General features: G+C 39.1%; 1 long non-coding RNA gene across 1 annotated transcript in view; it reads left to right on the forward strand.

Moving 5' to 3' along the window:
- The window catches only part of LOC127017109 (uncharacterized), a 35,741-nt gene extending 15,104 nt beyond the window's left edge, over positions 1–20,637 (forward strand). The window contains exon 3 of the long non-coding RNA XR_007766540.1: positions 20,277–20,637. This is a non-coding gene — a long non-coding RNA (uncharacterized LOC127017109). The remainder of the gene's footprint in view (positions 1–20,276) is intronic.
- The last annotated feature ends 904 nt before the right edge of the window (positions 20,638–21,541 follow it).

Consider the following 21,541-nt stretch of genomic DNA (forward strand, 5'->3'; position numbering starts at 1 on the left):
GTTTGTCTCCCTTTCCTGTATTTTAGGAAAGAGCTGATGAAGGAACTATCATAGAAAAGAGATTCCCTGTTAAGTATTTCTTTGGAGTGAAGCTAAATGAGATTGTCTCCAAATAGCTCTGAATTTTAGAGAGAAATCTTTTAAAGAACCTGACATGCATGGCTTTCCTCTCGTCCCCTCAGTGAATGAACCAAGTGCTAGATTCATGTGCAGTCTAAGCTTACCTGTAGCTTTTAATTTGATGCTTAGCTGATGCTTATTGCTGACATCCTGTTTTCCTAGTCTACAACATACTGATGCTCATGTATCTGTATTTCACCACGAAGCCCACGGGTAAGGACACAGACAGGGTGCAGTAAACCTTTCCATAGAGGAACAGACCAGTAATTACTGCCCGAGAAGTGACCCATGTAGATTATATGCATAGACATGAATTCAATGTTCTGCATGAAATTCTGGCTCTAACACATGCTCCACGTACATATACTTAGTGATTATTTTTTTAATGTTTATTTTGGCCTAGTTTTATCAACACTGTTTAGAATAAGCTGATAGGTGAAGTTTTGGAGGTCTTTGAATTGCAGGTCCAAGAGATTTCATTTTTACACCAATTAAAATCTGGTAATATCTTTAGCTAGTAAAAAGGAACCTCGTAAGGAAAGGAGTGCATCAGTTTAATGTTCATATGGTAATTACCTATTTTGGGGTGACATTTAATAGACTGAATTTCACTGCCGTTCATTTTATCCTTTTGTGTGGGGATTGCTGGAAAAGAACGTGTACTTAACATTTTGGGATGTGACAAAGGAGGAGAAAATTATACCCCTTGGCTATGCTCTTTTGATCTTGTATTTTTACCAAGGTGAAAATGTAGTATATGTCAGATGCTAGCTACAAAGTACATCTAGAGTATTTTTGTTTTGAACTTGCAGAGAAATTGGTCATTCAGATTGCAGAAACATTTCTTTTGTGGAGGAGAATTTTTTGGCCCCTGTAAGTCCTTTCTTTGAACATTTGTGGTTATTAACACTATGCAGTTACTTTGCAGCAGCCAGTAACTCAGCTGAGTTTGGTGATATTGGAAGAAGAGCAGAAAGATTCAATCTATGTTAAATCCCATTATACCTAGATCTCAATTTAATCTGTAGACAAATTAAAGGATTTGTGACTTGTTTTATTCTGCTGTTTCTTATGAAAGCAATATTAACACATCCGTGATTTTTAAATGGGAACAATTAAGATGTGCCCAAAGAATTATAACGGAGGTACAAGCCTCAGTTTTAACCAGTGAAAAAGAAGACCAGTGGGATTTACCTGCATTTTTTAATCCCTCTTCATTTTAGGATTTGGAGTGGACAGGGAGTGGGTGTTAATCACAACAAAACCTAAGGTTTCTGGCACCTTGGGAGGATATGGCATGTATGAGACACAGACTAAATGTGTGTCTCAGGGCTTCATGGGGAGCTAGCAGTAAGGAGGGGAATTACATGCAGCCTTGCTCCCATACCGTGAGTGTGTCTATTGTAAAATGAAGGTGTAGGTATACAGGAGAAAAGTGAACCCATTGTGTCTTCAAGTTACACTAACATATGTAAAACTTGAGATGACTTTTCTCTGAAATTTTTTTGTACCTCTGAAAAATATTCTCATGAGGCAGGTAGGTCTCCATTTTCAAAAAGCAAGAAATTTATGCCTGAGGAAACATAAATAGCAGAAGGTGAGGGGAAAATGGGCAAAGAAAGAACTTGAATGCTGATAACAATGGAGCCTGAGAGGCATGGTTAACAGCAATTCCATTTCTTTCAGATACCCTGCAGAATAGCAGGAAGCTCTTCAGGGAGGCTTTCTTGTGTTGCTGAGAGAAACAAAGTACCGTTTCCTTTGAAAAAGGCCCTTTCTTGGATGGCTCTGTGAGAAGTGAAGCTTTACTGTTATTCCTCCAGTATATTGCCAATAAAGATGCCCAAATAATTTTAAAAAGTCTCTTAAGTTAGACTCTTAAAATGCATCATAGGTCAGGATTTGCATGGAGGAAAAGAGGGAAGAATAAGATTATTGGACCAAATTATTATCTGATCCAAATTGATGGGGAAGGTCTCCTGAAATCACTAGTTCTGCGGCTAGTTATGGGTCTAGCCCATTCATTGCTGCTTATGCTTGAGTTTCTAGTATACAAGGAGGACCATGTGCTTGCTGATGAATTGGATTGGTACACTTGGAAGAACTACACCAGATAATTATAGCTGTGTGGTTTTTTTTTTAAACCAGTGTTGTATACTCTTCTACAGAATATATTTTCTGAACTAATAACAGCAATGCCTGCTGCTGAAATAAAGCACCAGAATCTGTCTAGCGTAGATCTACTAGCCAGAGAAGTTCCTTTAGTTTATACCAGCTTGAGGATCTGTCTGTTTTCATTGTTCTGATAGAGATTTTACGTGAAAAGAACAGAGGCCAATAAAAGTGGCTGCATGTTGAAGCAGAGTCTGCAAACAAGTCTTTATGAAGAGCTGTATTAAGTGGACTGATTTGCTTTCGAAAACCATCAAATCTACTGGAAATCCAACTAAATTAACTAAAACTGTCACAAATTTGGATCATATTCAGTGACTTCATCTAGCTGAAAATTTTTTACATTTAAAGATTTCCCAATTTGTCTAAAACTAGCTTTTTCATTTTAAAAAGTAACAAAACCCCCCCACTTTACAGGGTTACAGCCAAATTAAGTAGAAGAGTTTGCTTTGAAATTGAACTATAAATAATTTTTTTAACATGTTCTTCCTCTAATATTATGCGATAGTTTCTTTTGAGTCAATTTGAGTTTTTGTCCTGATTTTTTTCATTATGAAAATGTGAATCAGTTGCTCACTACATTTAACACATCTGTCACAGTAACATTCAGGAAGAACTTCCTTTCAGACTCAGAAGACACCCCTATTAACTAAAGAGCAGTAGTGTAATATGAAGTACCCAATACGCATTTCAACTGGAAGGGACATAATTGTTTTTTGAACAGAAATGTGCCACATTCTCATCTCTAAACAAACTACTGTATGAGAAGGGGAAGATCAGACTCTTTCGCCCTCCCTCAGATAAGGAATTTTGTTATTAAAATGTTTTTTCAGAGTGTCTTGCAGTGTCAGAAATCAAAGGTCATAAAGGTAGAAGGCAGGGTTTGTTTATTTCTACCCTGCTGCTCTAATTAAAGGGTCAGAAGCAACCAGAGTCCCAGTTCCCTTTGGTTCTCAGTAAGCCTCTACAATTTATTCCAGAAGGGGTGAAAAGAAGGGAGGATGAAATAGCCATGTCCTTCTGACTGCTGATCTTTTAAAGTCTTTGATCACTATCTGCTTGATTTTTATCTGCTTTGCAAGAGGAAGGAGCAGTGCACAGGTAAATTAAATAAATGCACTTAAATAACCATGCATCTGATTTGGAGAGAAGGACAGGAAGGAGTGCTGCTGCTGATGTGAGTTGCAGAAAGAACCAAGTAGCAGTCTTAGCTTGTAATTTTCTGCCTGCTGTTGCTTTAATGTTTAAGTTGTTTTTAACATTGTTCAAATGTACATATGCTTTCAAATGTCTTTGTTCTTGTTTTTCTATTTAAAAAAATGTATTGAAGAAATATAAACTCAGCAGGTGTTTAAATCAGTGAGTATAACTACAACTGTCCTCTGGGCTCTGCAGGGAAGTGGTTGAATCTCAGGAGCCAAAGGGAGTGTTTATGGACAAGAAGGTGGTATGTGCTTTGTACCAGTGCATCTGGCCTAGGATGTCGTGGTCTTAGGGTGTCATCACAGGCTGATGTGCTACAGGAATTTTAGGGCTGTTCTAATGTGCTACAGCATCATGACTACCCTCCTTTCATTGCACTGAGTTCTCAGTAATTTGTGGCTTATGATGGAGGCTGTGCCAATGTATTTCTGTATATATATGCACATATTTATGTACACATAAGCAAGACTATATGTGGTAGGTAATTGATTTACCTCACTCCTGCTGTTAATTTGCAGAACTCATTGCCATAAGCACTGAGGCTAAGGGCTTAAAGATTCCTGAAACAATTATACTGTTATAGTTAAATCTCAATTGTGTAGGGGTTGAGGTTAGGGAAAAAGCAAGACTTTGCTCACTTGGTTAATGGTGATGGTCTACTTGCTGGCTGCCAGGTTTGGGTATTTTGTTACCCTGTTTTGTACTTGCTATAATTGCCTGAAATGAAGGGTAGAGTGGGAGTTAATACTTGAAGATTTACCTCCTAATTGCATCTTCAGAGCATCAGGTGAAAGACTGTTATTTGTTGACTGCAGAAATGATAACATGGGCTATGTTTTCAGTGGAGTCAGCACTCTCGCTCTTACAAGGAAACACTGGTGTTTTCAGCTTTTCAGCTTTCATCTTGAATCTTAATATTTGATGTTAATCTTAAAGGCCTGTTGCCTTATTTCAAGCTAGTACCCGAGATTCTTGGTTTAGCTTTTTGGTAAGAAGGTTGAAAAAGTGGTTCAACCACTCAAAAACCATCTCCAAACTCATGTGAACAATGATGGCATTTCTAACTGCTTCCTGTTTGTTGGAAACATGACTCATGGGGTCTGTTTGTTTGAAGGTGGATGACACTATACTTATTGTACCAGCTGCAGAAGACCTGGCTTGCAGCCTTTGGTTAATTTGTGAAGATTGTCTTATTATTTTATTTTAAAAAAGATTTAAAATAATTAGCTATTTCATGTGGTCTGTGTCTGCTTCTATTTATATTAAAGTTGCTTTTGAATAGTGTGAGCACAAAATTATACCTTAAAATTAAGCTCTTTACACTTATTACCACTGTCAAACCTCCAAAACCATTATTTGGAAAAAAAAAAAGTAAAGAAAAAAAGTGTATCAAATCTGAGCTAAAGAGAAACTTTAATTGTGGACTCAAGGCCTGAAAACAGGCTCATGTAATGAAGACCATTACAGTAGAAAATGATGATCAATGATGTTTTATAATGCACAACAAATAATTACAGCCAGGCTGGTGGCTAGCAACAGCCTCCTTAAGACATTAGAAAATCTATCTTTTATTCTGCTCTAGAGGAACCATTTTAGACAAAATTGCTCAGAGACAGTGACTGCAGCACCATGGAAGCAAATGGAGTGCAATCAGTCCGTGGCTAGGTAACTGAGGTAGGCATCATATCATCTTGCCCATTATTTTAATTTGTACAGGACTTATAAAATGTGCTGGGAGGCCCAAATAGCAGTGCTGACAAAGATGAGCTTCACATGTGGTGTGGGGGAATGTATGTTGTTGTAAGTGGCACATTACAGAAGGGTAAATGGAAGTTCTCTCATAAGCAGTTTTTCTAAACCTTGTTAAATGCTGATGTTCCATCCTTTTAATTAAAACAAGCTGGCATTTATGGCTGTGTATAATCAAGAAATGGAAGATTTTATAACACCTTTTTATCCCCTGACATGTGGTGAGGGAAAATATCAGTCTGTCTTTATCCACGCGCATCATCTGTCAGAGGACAAAGTTTGTCCAGTTTTCCCACGCACGTAGCTTTTCATTGCTTGTGTAGTTTCTGTGGACATCCGCATTGTCCGTCTGTATCTGCTTCTGAAGTGAACCTAATCGTACGTTGTTAGGTGATAACTACTAATCTACTGGCCTGTGTATAATAAAACAACTGTGCATGCATTGTAATGGCATATTTAGCTGAGTGGTCTTGCTTGTTTTGTTGTGCTTCTGCTGTTGCCAGTAGTTTCAGGATGCTATTACAATACACATTAGCCAGTACATGAATCATGCCTGTTCCCAGGCCCCCATCTCTACTGCCAGCCTTTCTGTTGGGTTGGGATGACAAGTTGTGGTGCTTTATGCATGATTAGTTACTCTAAATATTTCTCATTCCTATTTAATTTCTATTCTAAAATTGTCTTTCCTCAATTTGTTGCTGCACCTTAGCTGTACACCTTAATCCCTGCCTCTTCTCCCCCTCTATGTTTTATATGCACATTTATGATCTTTGCAAATGATCAACTATAGCTCCCCTAAAATGCTAGAGACTCGGTGCTACTTGTACTCAAGGATTTGCAAGTTGAAAAATGGAATTGTTCTTCTTGATCTTTGGGCCAGTAGAGGCTTTAAATGTCACAGAGGTGGCATGTTCAGTCTCTAGGGATAAAGTTGGCCTGCTACTGATTGTATGTACCCAGTGCTGGTTATGAATGAACTGTTAACAGGTCTGCTTTTTGACTAAAACAAGAAAGAAATGTAAATGTGAGGAAAAAGGAGACTAGTTAAAAGCATAGCAGGTAAAATGTGATCTTAGTAACTCATAGAGTAGATTTTAACCTATACTGTTAGCTGCGCAATCCAGGAGACTTATGTTCCTTAAGGGTTAAGGATAAAGCTGATGATGCTGGGTTTCAAAGCAGAAGGTTTAATTTCAATTTTGCAGAATTTCATGCTCATGCATTAGTAAAAGTGCATTGCCACTTACTTCTTACTTAAGTGAAAGAATGTCTGTAAATCTTTATTTGACTCTAAACTCAGGTTTTATTTTAATCATTTTTAGGAATACGTTAAAAAGGTAGATACTCTAGACCTCCAGTATCATCCCATTTTTATCTTTACCAGATTGACTGAAGAGCGATTTGATTTCTTTTTTGGGCTGGGACTGCAAATGCAGATGCCTGCTTGAAATTTCACTAGTTGCTGCTGCACAAGAGCTTCCCGTGCTTGTAGTCAGAGGCTGTTAAAAATACATGTTTCTGCATGAAGGTGCATTTTAATGGGGAACTAGAAAAGCATTAAAATATCAATAATCCCCTAAGGGTGTTCTTCCCAAAATTCCTCTCAAAACAAAACCAACCTATGGATCCTGTAGGGATACATCGCCTAAATTTACAGTAATTCTTTTCAGAGGTGCGGATGAGGAAGTTCAACTACTTGTCTTGTGTAATGTTTCCTTTCTGAACCCCTAATGGCAAGTGACGAAAAACTAACTCTGTGGCCTAATGGCTCCTCTTCGTATTCCTTGGTGAGTTCCAAAATGGAGCTGCTACTTAGAGAAAATGCCGAATTGTGTATTTAAGGAAGTATCCTCAACAGGCAACACACTGGGTAAAGGTGAAATTATGATTTATTTATTTATTTATGTACTCTTGATGTAGGATCATAGTTTCAAATATTTTACAGCACCTTGGGCAATCAACTTAGAAATTTTCTTTGGTATTTGTCAGAAAACAACCCTTTGTAAGCAATGCGCTAGAATGCAAACTTGGCAATCAGGTGCGTTGACTGGCATTTCTGATGTATACTGGAAAAAGAATTTCCCTTTAAGGGGAAATTGCAGTATTGATCTTACCTAGTTGCTATTTCTTCCCCATATTTAGTCTAACATGGAATTCTAGGTGCACTATAAGGTTAATTGTATCTGTCTGCGTAGCTGTAAGAATATGCTACTAAACCAATGATTGACTAAATTTTTTTTTTGCTGAAGCATCTTACTTCCTGCTTTACATACATCTCAATTGCTTCAAGTTCTCCGAAATCTACTTCATCTTTTTCTAGAAGAAGTTTGAAATCCCTTTTTTTACTACTTCACTGTTCTCGTTTAGGAATTCTGTATGGCTTATGTATCAGGCTCCATTTGAGCTGGATATGTAAGGGGAGATTGATATTGCAAAAGCAGTTTGTTTGGGATGCTCACTTTTTCTTTGCAAATATTAATTTAATTTTTGTCTCTGTGTAAGACTAATGCTTGGGAATGGCTTTCTCTGAGGGACTACTGTTTGGTCCTATGCAAAATGTCAATAAGGGCTGAAATGCAATTTAAATCCTTAGATAAAGGTCCTAATGAGTTTAGTGAATTGGGGCTCTTATCCTTAGAAAGCAAACAGTGAGCATAAGCTTCATCAAGATCCTTCAGCCGCTACCTCTTCTGGACACATCACTAGCTATAGACAAGTTATAACTGGACTCTATATGACAGGAACTCCACCCAGTGTATCTCTTGGTGGAGCAACCATGCCTAAATGGAAATCTGTTCAGAGCACGCTCTGGTTCATGGCTTCCAGGAGGCCATAAAGCTTTGGGGTGAGATTGTCTTTAAATGTGGGTGTCTAGGCATGTCTTACTATGAATTCAGATAAGATGGACTCAAATAGGCTTAACACATTGTTTTCCCCTCTGCACGACAGCTATTTTCAGGAACATTGTTACAAGGAGAAGATTGCCAGTCACTGCTAGGGCTGAAAGAAAAGAACTGCATTTCTGTGAAGCAATATACCGTTCTCAGATAATGGGAATGAACCATTACCATCTTATACAGCTTAGCTACAGATGGTTTGGTTGCTTGTAGAGGTATCAGCTGAAGGAATCCAAGAGTTGTGACTGCTGTTTACACAGGGTTGTAAGTGAATACACCATGTGAACGTTTTTGACTAGCTTTAGATATAAGCGAGTCTTCTTGCTGGGTCTTGAAGGCTGTCTGGTGAGATCTGTAGACTCCCACGCTGGGAAAATCATCTCTGTTTTGTCAAGGCTTTTTAAATTAGAGGTTTCTGATTTCAGGGCACATGCTTCTATTTGGCCTTGAAATTACACAATGGTATTTTGCTTTCTTTGGGCTTGAATTCTTGCCTGTTTATTCTTGCACAAAAACAAGAAAATGTAGTATTAAAACATAGTCAGTTCCTCAGCTGGCATAAATCAGTGTAGTTCCACTGGCTGCCCTAATTTAAATCCGAATTTGATCAAATAATTTCAAATCAGGTTGCAGAATGAATTAAGACTATATAAAAAAAAATCCTTAAGTGCCTAAAACCCAAGTCTCATTTTCCAGTAGAAGGGCATCAGCTGCTAGCTTGTGCATTCACAACCTCATATTAGCTGCTTATGGCTCAGTAACTGATATTGGCTGTGAAGCAGACATTTGGCTGTTCCTTTGGCCAGTGGAGAAGAAATGTTGGCTGCTGGCTCTCTTGAAAGAGCAGAGCTATAAAATGAGGAAATAATAAAACATGATGATTAGGCTAGGGTCATCAAAATATTGTAAATAGGAGCATATTGGCCTTTCTGCTGTTTTTAAAGCTCTTTGTATGTTGGCTAGCCAGCTTCCTGGATGTCTGTGTTGCCTTAACTCTTTGGCTGTCTAAAAGTGATGTATAAGGGGGGGAGGAAATAAACTGTTCGTGACCTTTTGTGTATACTAAGGCCTGAAACAACTGTTTTCTTGAAAATGTTTCATTTCAGACCTTTATCTTATTTTGGCAATGAAGTCTTCTCTGTTCTGCTCTCACCCCCAGAAGTCTTGGTAGCATATAGGATAGTACAGGAGAATTACAGTGACCAGTACTTGTATTAACATGTTTAGACTGGGATTTTTAACCCATCTATTTTTGTACAGCTTCTGGTTCATCTGAGAATTACAGGTGTCTCAGAAAAGCAAATATCAAATAATAGTGTACCTTGTTAGAAGCTTCCATGCCAGGAAATGTGAGCAATTGCCAGGAGTGATTCACAGCCATGACTTGGTGTTTACATATGAGCTTTTTGCTTCACAGGGGTAAGCTGGTTTGGCTTTTTTAAAGCTCTGAGCAGTCGAAAGATATAGGCTTCAGCAGGAGTTGTTACCAACGACTTTGAATATGAGATCATGCGTAAGCACTTGAGGGGTGCTGGGTGTCCCAGGCTGAAAGGCAAGCAAGAATAAGTATAAAAACTGCAAGTCTGGCCCATTGCACTGTATCTGTCATGTGTATATGGGTTTCAAAGGAAGGCTGAATCAGAGTGCGTAGGGCTTTAATGCTGAGTCTTGTATGAATTACCTTGTACTATGTGAAGGATTTGATTTCAAGTAAAATCTTGGAAGTGTTTTGTACTGCTATCCTCTCTGCGCCAAAGATCATTATCATGGATTCCACATTCACTCTTGTAGACTTTTTCTGAGCTTTTACAAGCCGGTCTTTTGTCATTTTGGGGCGGGGGGGGGAATTCATTATTTTTGTTTTTTCCCTTTTGCTGCTGGATGCAAACAGCAGGTTAATTATGGGAGGGTACAGACACTTGTGACATATCCAGAAATATTTGGTACATTTGGCCAGGAAGACTAAGCTGCTTTTGAGCTTGGTGCTCAACACCAGTCAGTATCTATCCAGGTGAGGTGGGGAGAGAGGGGTAACAATCTTTCTGTGGACACAGACTGAAGGAACATGCTGTGTGAAACCTCATTAGCCTGTTATTGGGACACAATAGCTTTACGAGCCATGAGATGCTCTTTTGCCGATTCCCACCTAGGAATGTCCACCTGTATGCAATTCCACCAGGTCTGTGGCCTAACAGATGGTCCTAACTAATGAAAAGAGTCCTTTTAATTAGTCTGTCTAAAGACATTTATTCACACTGGTGGGTGCTCCCAATAAAGTTTCAGTGACTAGGATCTGTGTTGCTGGCTTCCAGCAGTCACCATCTGTTTGGTGGCAGAAACTGGCCGTGGTATCACTGCATGTATTTCCCACTCCAGCGGGCTGGAAACAGGTTTAAAGTGTGGGGAAGGAGGGGGGAAAGGTCTCCTGGTTACTGCCTACAGCAGTTTGAAAGATGTGGTATCCCTGCTTCCAGACCTAGGATTACAACAGCTTATCCTGCTATCTCTAGCAGCAGTTTTGGAAAGCAGCTTTAGAAATCACACTCATTTCCTCTGGCAGCAGTTTTTTAATATTTGAGAATACCTTCAGTGTATTTGCTAAGGCTCTTTCTTAGGCTGTTGGTGTATTTCTTAACTGAATATTGGAAATCCTTCTTTTTAATGACTGTTAGAAAATAATCTAAAATAATTAGAATTAGAAATGTCATGTTAATAATGCTTATTCTGGGACTATAGGAGTTTGCATGCTAAAGAAGCCTCACTGGCTGCATATTAAAGGGAACAACTTAATGGCAACATTCAATTAAAAATTAGGAGGGATGATAGGGAGTTGGAGCAGTACAACAGAAAATTTGCAAGGCTTTATCGCCCATGACTGGTTTTATTTATGTCCTCTGCATACTGAAAAACTAGCTCAGTTAAGAGGATAATTAAACCAGGGGAAATTACAAAATTTCCTGGAGAAGAAACACAGGCTAGTGATGAGACAGGAATTGTGGGAATTCAGCATCCTTCAGGATAATTCTGACTATAAGTGTTGTTTACATATTCAGCCTACTTACAGGCCTTCCCTGGACTCCTCCCAGATCCTCCCCACTCTCAAACCCTACTCAAACTCTAACTTCATTTTTTTTTTCAAGCTTTAATTTTCAGGTCTGTTTTTAATGAAAACTTTTTGCAGGAAAAGGACAGTGGAACTATTTGATCTTGTAGTTTTTAATAAAGACTTCCTGATAAGGTTTGATCTGACAAAGTCAGAAGTCCAAACTGTTGAGAGATCTTCCAAATCATTGTGCCTGTCACCTTCCTCCTCTAAGTAAATAAAGGTTTATACCATTTATTTTCTGATTTCTGTGTTTTCATTTTCATGTCCTTAAGCTTTGGCTGAAATGCTTTTTCTATGTAAAAACTAAGGCACTGATGCCAATAACATTTCTCTAGAAAGTATTACTTAAAAAATAATCCCCAAAATCATGAAACATACTAAAATAACACGATTTGGCAACATTGTCATAATAGTCAAAGGCAAAGATCTGGTAAAAACAGTGGTGCCCATTTTGGATTAGTAAATTTATTTTGACCTGCCCCCCTTGTTAATGTGATCAGATTTGCATTGTTAAATTACCTGCCATTCTCAAATGGCCTTGAAGGGCGGGCTTGAGGTCACATTCACTCCAGCTGTCAATATTACTTGTGGAACTCCTTCGAACTACATTTACCTGTTGTTGTGTGGATATTTGCCATTTTGTTGACACTGGGAGACTGACTTTCGGCAGATAAATGTGCCCGACCTTTCCTTGGAAGGACTTGGAGCTTCCTTCCCCAAAGGCAAATTGGTTTAAGAGGCAGCCTCATGCCAGAAAGTGTGCAAACCACTTTACAAATGATGACTCCCACTCCCAAAGTCTAACAGCTTGGCTAACCGTAAAGATGATGATTGTGCTGAAACCCTTATTGACACTGTGCACAAGTTGTAATTTTTTGTTGCCATACTGCCTAGTCATGGGCCAGGATCTTGTTGTTTTGGATGCTATACAAACACAGAACAGGGTGTCCTTGCCCCAACAAGTCTATGTTCAGTACAAGATGGCAACAGACAGTGGTGAACAAAATGATGATGCAGCTCTAGGCAGACCCAGCTGTAGCTGCAGGCTATTGTCAAGCACCACACAGAGGCATGGTCACAAAAATTAAAGGAAGTGTATGTTAGCCATGAAGAGCTTCATAAGGGAAAACATAAAGATGTGTATTTGAGAGCTTAGTAGTGAGTGTTAGATTGGCTTATGTGCTGATTGCAGGTAGAAGTCAGGTGAGAAATGACAGGTAAGGGCTTCAAAATAATAAAGTTTAGATAAATTAATGGAAAATATCTAATAAGAACTGTTAAACCAGAAAAGAAACCTCTGGTTCAGGAAACAGTAAAGTAAAATTTGAGAATTTTGACTATAGATTTACTCAGTTCCAATGCTTCTCCCATGACGTCCACTGCTAGCCATCACCTGAGATAGATTTACTTGGCTTGGTATACTTTGATCTGTTTCAGTGTAATCTGATTTTTATATTTATATATATATATATATATATATATATAAAAAAATCTGCTGTTTAAGGTACTACACTGGACCAAGGGCTGGTGTCTGATATGTGCCAGTCTCCATTTGCTTATGCCCAGAAGACTGGGACAGACAGCTGAAGGTGACTGAAAGCAAGATTCATCAGAAGGTATCTGTCTTGGGCTAACTCCTTGAAGCCACCTCTGGCAATCATGCAAAGTCCACCAAAGCCAGCACAGTGGCTCCCAAACAGTGAAGACCTTCCAGAGGGTATCATGGGGCATGATTAGGAAGAAGAATGCAAGTATAATTTGGACACAATCAAAGATGCCTTATGAGGACCCGATTGAAGGTGGAGGTGTTAGGCCTGACAACTATCTTCTGGCAAACTTTAGCTAGGAAAAATTACTGGAGACCTCTTTGAGTAGAGAGGAGCTGTAGGGGAGAAGTCCAGGTTAAAGCAGACAAATGTGGTTTTTTTAGCACAGTTTTCTGTTGAAATCATAACTTTTCATGAGGCCATATTCATCTGAATGAAGTATTTAATCTGGAAGGTTTCTCCCAGCTCAAGATTAAATTTTGGGAGAAAGGAAGTAAAGTGGTGCTGGGTTCCTATTATAGCCCTTAGCACAATATGAAAAACATTAATCTGGGTGATGTTTTAAAAAATTCTCCTGTTAATTAGGTAGACTGAGGTTTTCCCATATGAATACCTTTGCAAGACTTATTGTCTAGTCTGAGATAGACATCTGTCTCTGGTTTTAATAAAAATATCAAACAATCTCAGTTTTATCTCATTGTGAAACAGCAAAAAAAGCAATTAAAGCTCAAGATCTTTCATGGCATGGGAAAACTGATTCAAATCCAGTTCTACTTCAGGCAGACTAGCAGCACTGTTAATGTTTTGAGATTTAAAAAAAAAAAGAAAGGAAAAGAGCTGGTAGCTGGATAGTAAACTGAAGTCAAAGGTGGATTTTGTGAAGACCAAGAGCTTAAAATACTTGTAACTTAGAGGAAAGAAACTGTCATAGGGAGAGACATTCATAAGAAAAGGAAAAATGAGGTGAAAATGGGCATGGGGAGAAGGGAGTTTACTGAGGAAGCAATGGGCTGAAAATCAGGAAGCCAAGAAAGATCTGTGTGATGAGAGAAGGAATGGAAAGTGATCTGCAGGTGAGGACTGATTTCAACAAGATCCTGTGAGAAGGGAGGTGTGAAGGTGGGAGCAGAAGATGCTTGTTCTAGGTACTAAAGACATACAGCAGAAAACAATAACTCTGGTTTGAAGACCTGGCAGTCCAAAGGCTTGATCCAAAGGTCATGATAGTGGAAGTTTTCAGACAGGCTTTGTCTCAAGTCTTTAAGCTTCTGGGGTTTCATTTAAAATAGAATTATTTTTTTTTTTTTTGGTGAAAGCCAATGAAGTTAGAAGACGTGTCATCAGTTACTTTTCATGGTATTGAAGTGGTTAATAGTCTTGCTGTTGCTGCTACATTGTTGTTGTATTTATTGGACCATATGTCCTCGCTGGGGTGTCTAGCTTATGTGAGTGTCGTTGGCTTTTATAAATAACCTCTGTTGCCTCAAATGCATAGACTATGAGTTCAAGTGAAGTTGGTGCTTTCTTTCCTGAGCAAATTTATGCTCAAGATTAAGTGAAAATGAGGTATGGTTTGGGCTGGTCTCTTGGGCTTGAAGCTCCATTTGCAAAATTCACCGCTGAGAAGAGAGTTTGTTTCTAAGCCACTTAAAAGGCAAATCCTGTGTTGTTGAAGCAGAGTATCATTTTAACGCTGACAACCCAGGAGGATTCTGTTTATCCAAAGGACAGGTGTAGCAACAACCCCGAGCTTCACTCATACTCCCTCTGATATGTTGGAATAAGTTTGTAGGCTTTTCTAGAATAAATTGCTTTCATTACCTCTGGCCATGGAGCTGGTTTCTACACAAAATATGCCTGGAAAACCTGACTGAATTAATGCTCGTGTTGCATATGCTCAGATTTTCTCTGTTGCTATCACTAGATGAGCTCTGAAGATTACAGTGGCTTGGGGAGGTTTGAGTTGAAAATGCCTACAATTGAGGAAGATGTGAAGATAAGAGGAGCGTGCAGTCTTCTCAACAGATCTTTAGCAGAGGTGCAGCAGTGCACATTTGTTCGAGTTCATGGAATATCAGGCAAGGATTCAACTCTGTTCATTTAACTGCTTCAAATAGTAGATGATGTAATCTCTGATGCTCTTATCATAAACATAAATGCCTACAACTTGAGCAGCTATCTGAGCAATTACTCTTAGTAATGAAGGTTTCTGGATTTTCTGAGATTCTGAAGTCCTGTCATGCTCAAGTACCCAAGTCTCTGCTTTTCAAAAAGCTGATTCTGGATCAGATAATAGAAACTGATCTTGGTCAGAGAACAAATTCTGACGTTTGAAAGCTTATTTTGCCTTACAGCAGAGCAAAATATATCTTTTCTTGTGTGAACTGAAGCTGGATTGAAGCTTCAGGTTCCAGGAAAAACCCCGCATTCACTCTGAGTCTCTGAAAATGAGTGAAAATGTCATCATGGGCCTCGCCAAATCTACCATCAAAAACGTCATTAAAATCAGTAACTTTCTATGGAACAACATCTTTTGACAGAAATTGCATGTTCAGAACTTCTCTGAGCAGAGCCATTCATTACTATTCCAGCCTGTGTATTTTGTTTTTTAGAGTTTTTTGTGGTTTGAATTTTTCCAAATGATTAAGTTCTTCTGTGAAAGAGCATAAATCAGCAATATACAGAACAAAAAGAAGAGGGGAGGGAATGTGAAAATGGGTTGCTGAGAGCAATGAAAAAAAAAAATCATGATTACAATCCAAATTGAAAACCAATGCAAGGATACATTTTCCTCTTTAGCTGCCTTGATCTGGATTACCTTTCCCTTTTCTTTCATGCATGTTGTCTGAGTTTTAGTTATAAAGCATGCACAAGAGAAGTTAATTTTAGCTTTTGTGGGTTATGGTCGTGCCTTTCATTTTCCTGCAGATGTTCTGCACAGCAAGACGGGCTTGTTGGGTCTGTTGCATTCTGCCCACAGAACATTACTAACATGCAGCTGTGCAGAAACATCTGGATGCTTGACTTGAAAGCATTTTGAATGTGTGCATGTGAATTTCTTTCTCTAGCTGTGTAGGCATGATGTGTAGTTCGTCCCATGGGCCACTGCTTCTCTGGCGTCAGCAGTGGAGGACCTTGATATCTTCTTGTTTCTGTCTTCCCCCCCCCCCCCCCCCCCCCCCCCCCCCCCCCCCCGCTGCAATTTAAAAAAAAAAAATGCTTCTAGCCTCTTCCAGTAAGGCTGGAGCACACATGAGCTTTTATTTCTAGGATGGAGGAGTGGGGGGAGCAATGGGAAGCTGCTTGTTCTCAGCTCAGGCATTGGGTGCCTGCTGACCAGCACGTATAGGCTTACACAATTGATGGTGTACTGAAATGAAACACTGGAAGTTAGATGCATCCAGCTTATTATAGAAATGTCATGCACCTTCCTTGCTTTTTACACTGCTGTCTTCTTTAAATATCCCCTTCTACCCCTCAGGTCTTCCCCAGCTTCCCCCAATCTGACCTTTTCCCAGTCTTAGTATTATTTCAGACTTTCTAGGCTTTTGAAGCTTCTAGGTTTTTTGCCATTCCAATCAGTTCAGTACTGTGGCTCCTATGGTACCTTTAGTAGAAACTGCAGTGGATCTGTATGCTTTAACCCTGTTAAGTGGAGTTGATTTGGATGCTGCATCCAGCATTTTGGGGGCCGATATAATGTTTTTGGCTGGTTGCTTGGAGCGCTTGGTGAAAACCAAGGAGTTCAGGAGTCTCTCTGCACTGATCATCGTCTTTGCTTTGAGGGGCTTCTTGGCTTAGGTTAGACACAGCTATGTTTCTTCAGGATCTGGCAGAAGATACACCAGCAACATCTTCTTTTTCTACTTTGGCAAAAAGCAATTTGACTCTTTCTGATAAACTTGGCTGGACATCTTCTAAACAGATAATGATTATTATCTTTTTCTGATCGGATTTGATCCAGCTGCTACTGAGCCTGAGGGGAAGTTTCCTGCTGATCAGGGACAACTGTGCCTCTTGTGCTTTCTCTTTTTTTTTTTTTTAATTTTTTTTTTCCATTTGCCCACTGAATTCTAGTTTAATGCTATACTATTGTATAACTACTCATTTCCAGGTTTTTTTGAGGTGGTTGTGGCTAATGAGAATCCTGAGGTTAGATTCCTGGCCGTATTTCGATGTGGTATAACATCTTTTGCTTTTTCTGTCTTGTCTTTTCTCATCTGTTTCCAGGTCTTTAATAATCTCCTAATTATACAGCTTATAGTTTTGCTGGCTTGTGTGCTGGTAGGGAAATCTGGTGACTAAAAATTGGAAACCTTTAAAGGTTTCAAATTTAAGCACCTTCGAAGGTTTCTGGTTTTCATTGCTGTTGTATGGGTGCAAAACCAGAAGTGACTAAAGCCACTGGCTTCCTGTTTGTTGCATCCTGAGCCCTAACATGGCTAATAACCTAATTAGGTAGGCAGAGAAGGAGCTGTCTTTAGCAAGGTTTACTGGTACACCCATGCAGCAGAGCAGATGACAATATGCTTACTCTGCTTGCGGTTTTATTTGGCCAGAAGTAAGCCAGATGTGAACAAGTATCGCTGTCTTAGATGTGCTAGTAAGCCTTTTCTCTCAACTAATGCCAGTTTATTTTGTCTAGACAGAGACTGGAGACTAAGGGAGCAGAAGATGTGCAGGCTTACCTAGCTGCACTCAATGGCAGGAGGTTTCCTACTGATGGAGAGACAAAGTTAGCTTTTTCAGGGGATGATATATAAAATGCAGCAGGCCATGACTAGCTTCGGGGAGGGCTGTATGTGAAGGTCCATCTTGAGCTTCTCTGTGGCTTTGCTTATTAACCATCAGTTTCCCCTGTTTTCCATACAGGGTTTTTTTAGCAGTAATTGCTCTTTCCACTGGGTTTCAAGGTCTGGGGACTGTGTCAAGGGCTATAAGAGAGCTTTATTATTACTTCCCTCTATGGATATATTCTCTGGCTCCATCTACCTCACAAGTCCCCAGCTATTGCTGTCCACTGGACAAGAGCACTGAGGAAGTTACGTGAATGGGACAACTTCCTACTTTGCTCCTCCTGTTGCTTCCCTTTTGTTTTTGTGTGCACCGAACAATATTAAAGGCTTTAAAGTAAATGTCATCCTTGCAACACACAGGAAGATACTGTTGGTCCAGAATTTTGAATAGTTCAAGTGTGAGAAATGCAGCCTCAAAAGCCAGTTTAGTCTTGCCTTGAATGATCAACCTAAGTAATTGGAAAGAAAATATTTAATTCCTAAAATTTAGACCTGTCCTTGGCAGTTTGATGTTTGCTGCCCACTAATATCTCCATTAATTTACCATGTTGGTACTCAGAGTTGCACTCATGAAGTGATTGTTCTAATGAGCCAGAAGCATCATAGAAAGGAAAAATCTTGTTCATTTCCTTATGACTTGCAGCTTAGTTTTATCTAAACCAGCTGTGTTGAATTGGTGGCTACTTAGATTTTCACCTAACGAGGGAAAGCATAGGCAAGATAGATACTTATTTCCTTTGTTTGCTAAAAGGACCAGGAAATTTAAGAAAGCTGAGTGGGTGTTTTGCTGTTTCTGTCAAGCAAATAATTTTCTTGCAATTACAATCCTTTTTTCGTACTAACAAAATAAAGTGCTGTCAGTCCAACCTTTATGAAATGCATTCTAAAGTGCAGGAGGAATCTTAGAATAAACAAACAGTTACTGACCTTGTTTTTTTGAAGGTAAGGCTGATGTTCCATTACTAGCTTGGCTGACCCTCAGAATGGTGGCAACCACAGTTTGTTGTGGAATCTTATTTAATCACTGCTTCTTATGTGTTCATTTTGAATACTTGTGACTTAGTTTCCAACCTATTTTATTTTTTTGTGGGCAGCCTGGTCAGTGCTAAGTTATGTAAGCAAGTAGTAGGGTAGGGGCCTTTCCTTTCTTCGTTGTTTGCAATACAGTTGGTAAAGATGCTCTTTAGATTGAGGTTTAACAGCATCTGGGTAAGATGCTGAATTGGATTCTGGCCTTTGGGTTTGGGCTAAACTCTGTCTTTTGTGAAGTGTTCTCAACTGCAAAAATTGGATCTTGTAAGCTCTTTTTGTGACAGCTGTAACTAGAGAAAACTTTGAGAACTCAGTAGTTCCTGAAGCTGCTCTAGGTAATATCAAAACTGAAGGTATAATTTTTTTTTCCTTGGGTTTCCAGCTTGGACCTACAACCAAACCCCAAAGGGCTGTGTTTTGGATCCAGAGTTTTGAACCAACACTCAGTCCTCTTGTCCGATATCTTGGAGGGGAGGGTTGATGTTAGCGCAAAGTTGTAGTTCATGACTAATGTAATGCTTACTGTTCTTTGACAGTTGGTTATCAGTTACAGTGAAAGTTCATGTACATGGACAGGCCCTGGAGAGGCAGTTCTGTGTTAGCAAGGTTATTGTTTTGCAAATGTTTCGAGTAAGATGAGTTTATCTGTTTAAAGCTGTTTGATTGTTGGCAGCCCAATCTACACAAATAATTTCCTTGAACTCCTGTTGCAGGACAAAACACTGTAACCCACTCTGGACTCCTGTGCCTTTTTAGGCAAAGATACTTTTAAAAGTCCTAGAACAGCGTCTTTCTGTTTTATTAATGGAGCAGAGTTTAAATCCTGCTTGACCTGTGAAAATCTGAAGACAGCCTTACATGTGTTAGTAACATCCAGATTGGATTAGTGTAATTCTTTGTTTGTAGTTCTGCCAGAATCATCATTCAGAAATTACTGCTTCAAAATACAGTAACGAGAATGATCTCTAGCGCTGCAGAAATAAGCAAGCTAAACAATCCAGACGTCTCCCTTCAGAGGCTCCCAGCTCTCACAAAATTGGCTGGAACATCTGTTTTCTGTCTTAAACTCTTTAATGATTAGGTTTTCACACAATTGTTTGACTCGGTGTCTGTGTAAGCACAGACCCAGCCATTTTTGAATTAATGCTGGACTTCTGGCACTAAAAAGCAATACTGAACAGATAAAATACAATCAGTTTATATGAAGTGCTTTTTTAATAATGCCTTCTCTGCTGTGAATTTTCTGTGAGAGTTTTTGTTAAATTAGTTTCTTGTTGGTTGGAACTAGTATAGCTCCTCAGCTAATGGTATGTTGCAGACTTTAGCACTGCTATTTTAAAGAGTTGCAGTCCTACTTTGGGATACCTTCTTAGAGGTATTTGATGTACACAAACTCAGTCATAGTGGGCACGGTTTGGTGTTCCTTACTGAGACAGGACACATATGAAGACTAAAGAGCGTATCTATTTCTGTTCTGTTCGTTGCTTTGTAGTTCGGGAAAGAACAAAAGCAAATGCTTAACTTTAACCACATGCTTCGCTAGAACATAAGAAAAAGTTCAAATGCTTCCCTATGTACTTTCTGGAATTAGGTTGTATTGAAGCTTTTATGCTGTTCCAAGCTAAATGGGATTTCTGCATATTGTTTTTTGCAGCCCCCTCCTAATGGGACCTTCGTCCTGAGGAATGTGTTCTGGGCTTTCTCACAGCCATTGCGTCTCTGCAGGTACAGACTGAGTCTAGAAGGTTCCTTTTCTGAAAATGTGGAAAAATGACCCACCAAGGAGAATATAATAGCATGTGCTTCTGTTTTCTGTGTTGGTTCCACCCACACAAATTGACTTCCTCTCTGTGACTGTCTTTTTAAACAACTGATGCCAGAGGGTAGATCAAGAGTGAGCTTATGGAAAACCTCATTTAGTTTCAATGCTACCCGCTCTGTTTTTGTTATCAATATAATTCTGCATCTGTGTCATACAATAAATCTGGGAAGGTTAAAAACTTCTGCTGACCCATTTTAAAGCTATGGGTGTTTGTTGTGAGCAATGCTAACATGCCCTGTGCTCTTAGACAAGAGGCAACAGAGGTGCATGACATGGGGAGTTTCCAACAGGTTATTTATTCCCTCTTGTTCGGGGTTTATCAAGCTACCAGTATGGTGGCAGTTACTAGTATAAGTACATTCCTACTTTCCTATTTCCAAAACACTATCACAGCAGTGAAACTGGAGGAGTGTAAGACTTCCCGTGTGCTGCTACTTTTAATGTTACTTCTGTAAGAGTCTTTTTTGAAGACAGAATTACCAAATACTCCTCCTTTGTACATCAATCTTCTACTGCCCAGTTTAGTCTCATTCATAAATTAGTACTTAAACCTTTTCTGTAACCTTTCTGTGTGGGTCAGATAAGCATTTTTCTCAAACATTTTTAAAAATAATTCTGATGTTCTAATAATGCGTAAGTGGTTTGCACAGAAAAACAAGTAATAGGTTATTGGAAATATGAGTAAAGAAGACAAAAGGACATTTCATCAGCAAAGTATGCTTTACCAATGCCATTCTTTCTGTATCATCACGCTTTTAATTCAGCATGCTAGATTGCTGCATAGAAAAGCTAAGACTTTCTGTAAGATGCTTATCCTTAATTTCTACTTATAGAAGAAGCTTTTTAAAGTACTTGAAATATTTTGCCTTTAGGCGTGTTTGGAAATGTTAAATGAAATATTCTATGACTGGAAAGTGTGAATTCACCAAAATAGGAACTTGTTCACAGAATAGACCAACTTCAGTGAAACTTTCCTTGGTTTAGTTTTTGTGAGAGCTGGAGAGAGTGTGAGCCACCCCAAAATGTCCTGGCATCTGGGACAATCAATTTTAGGAACACAGTAATTTCAGGGAAGGGACTAGAGTCCTATCATCCTC

The sequence above is a fragment of the Gymnogyps californianus genome, chromosome 5 (assembly GCF_018139145.2).
Source record: "Gymnogyps californianus isolate 813 chromosome 5, ASM1813914v2, whole genome shotgun sequence".
NCBI lineage: Eukaryota > Metazoa > Chordata > Aves > Accipitriformes > Cathartidae > Gymnogyps > Gymnogyps californianus.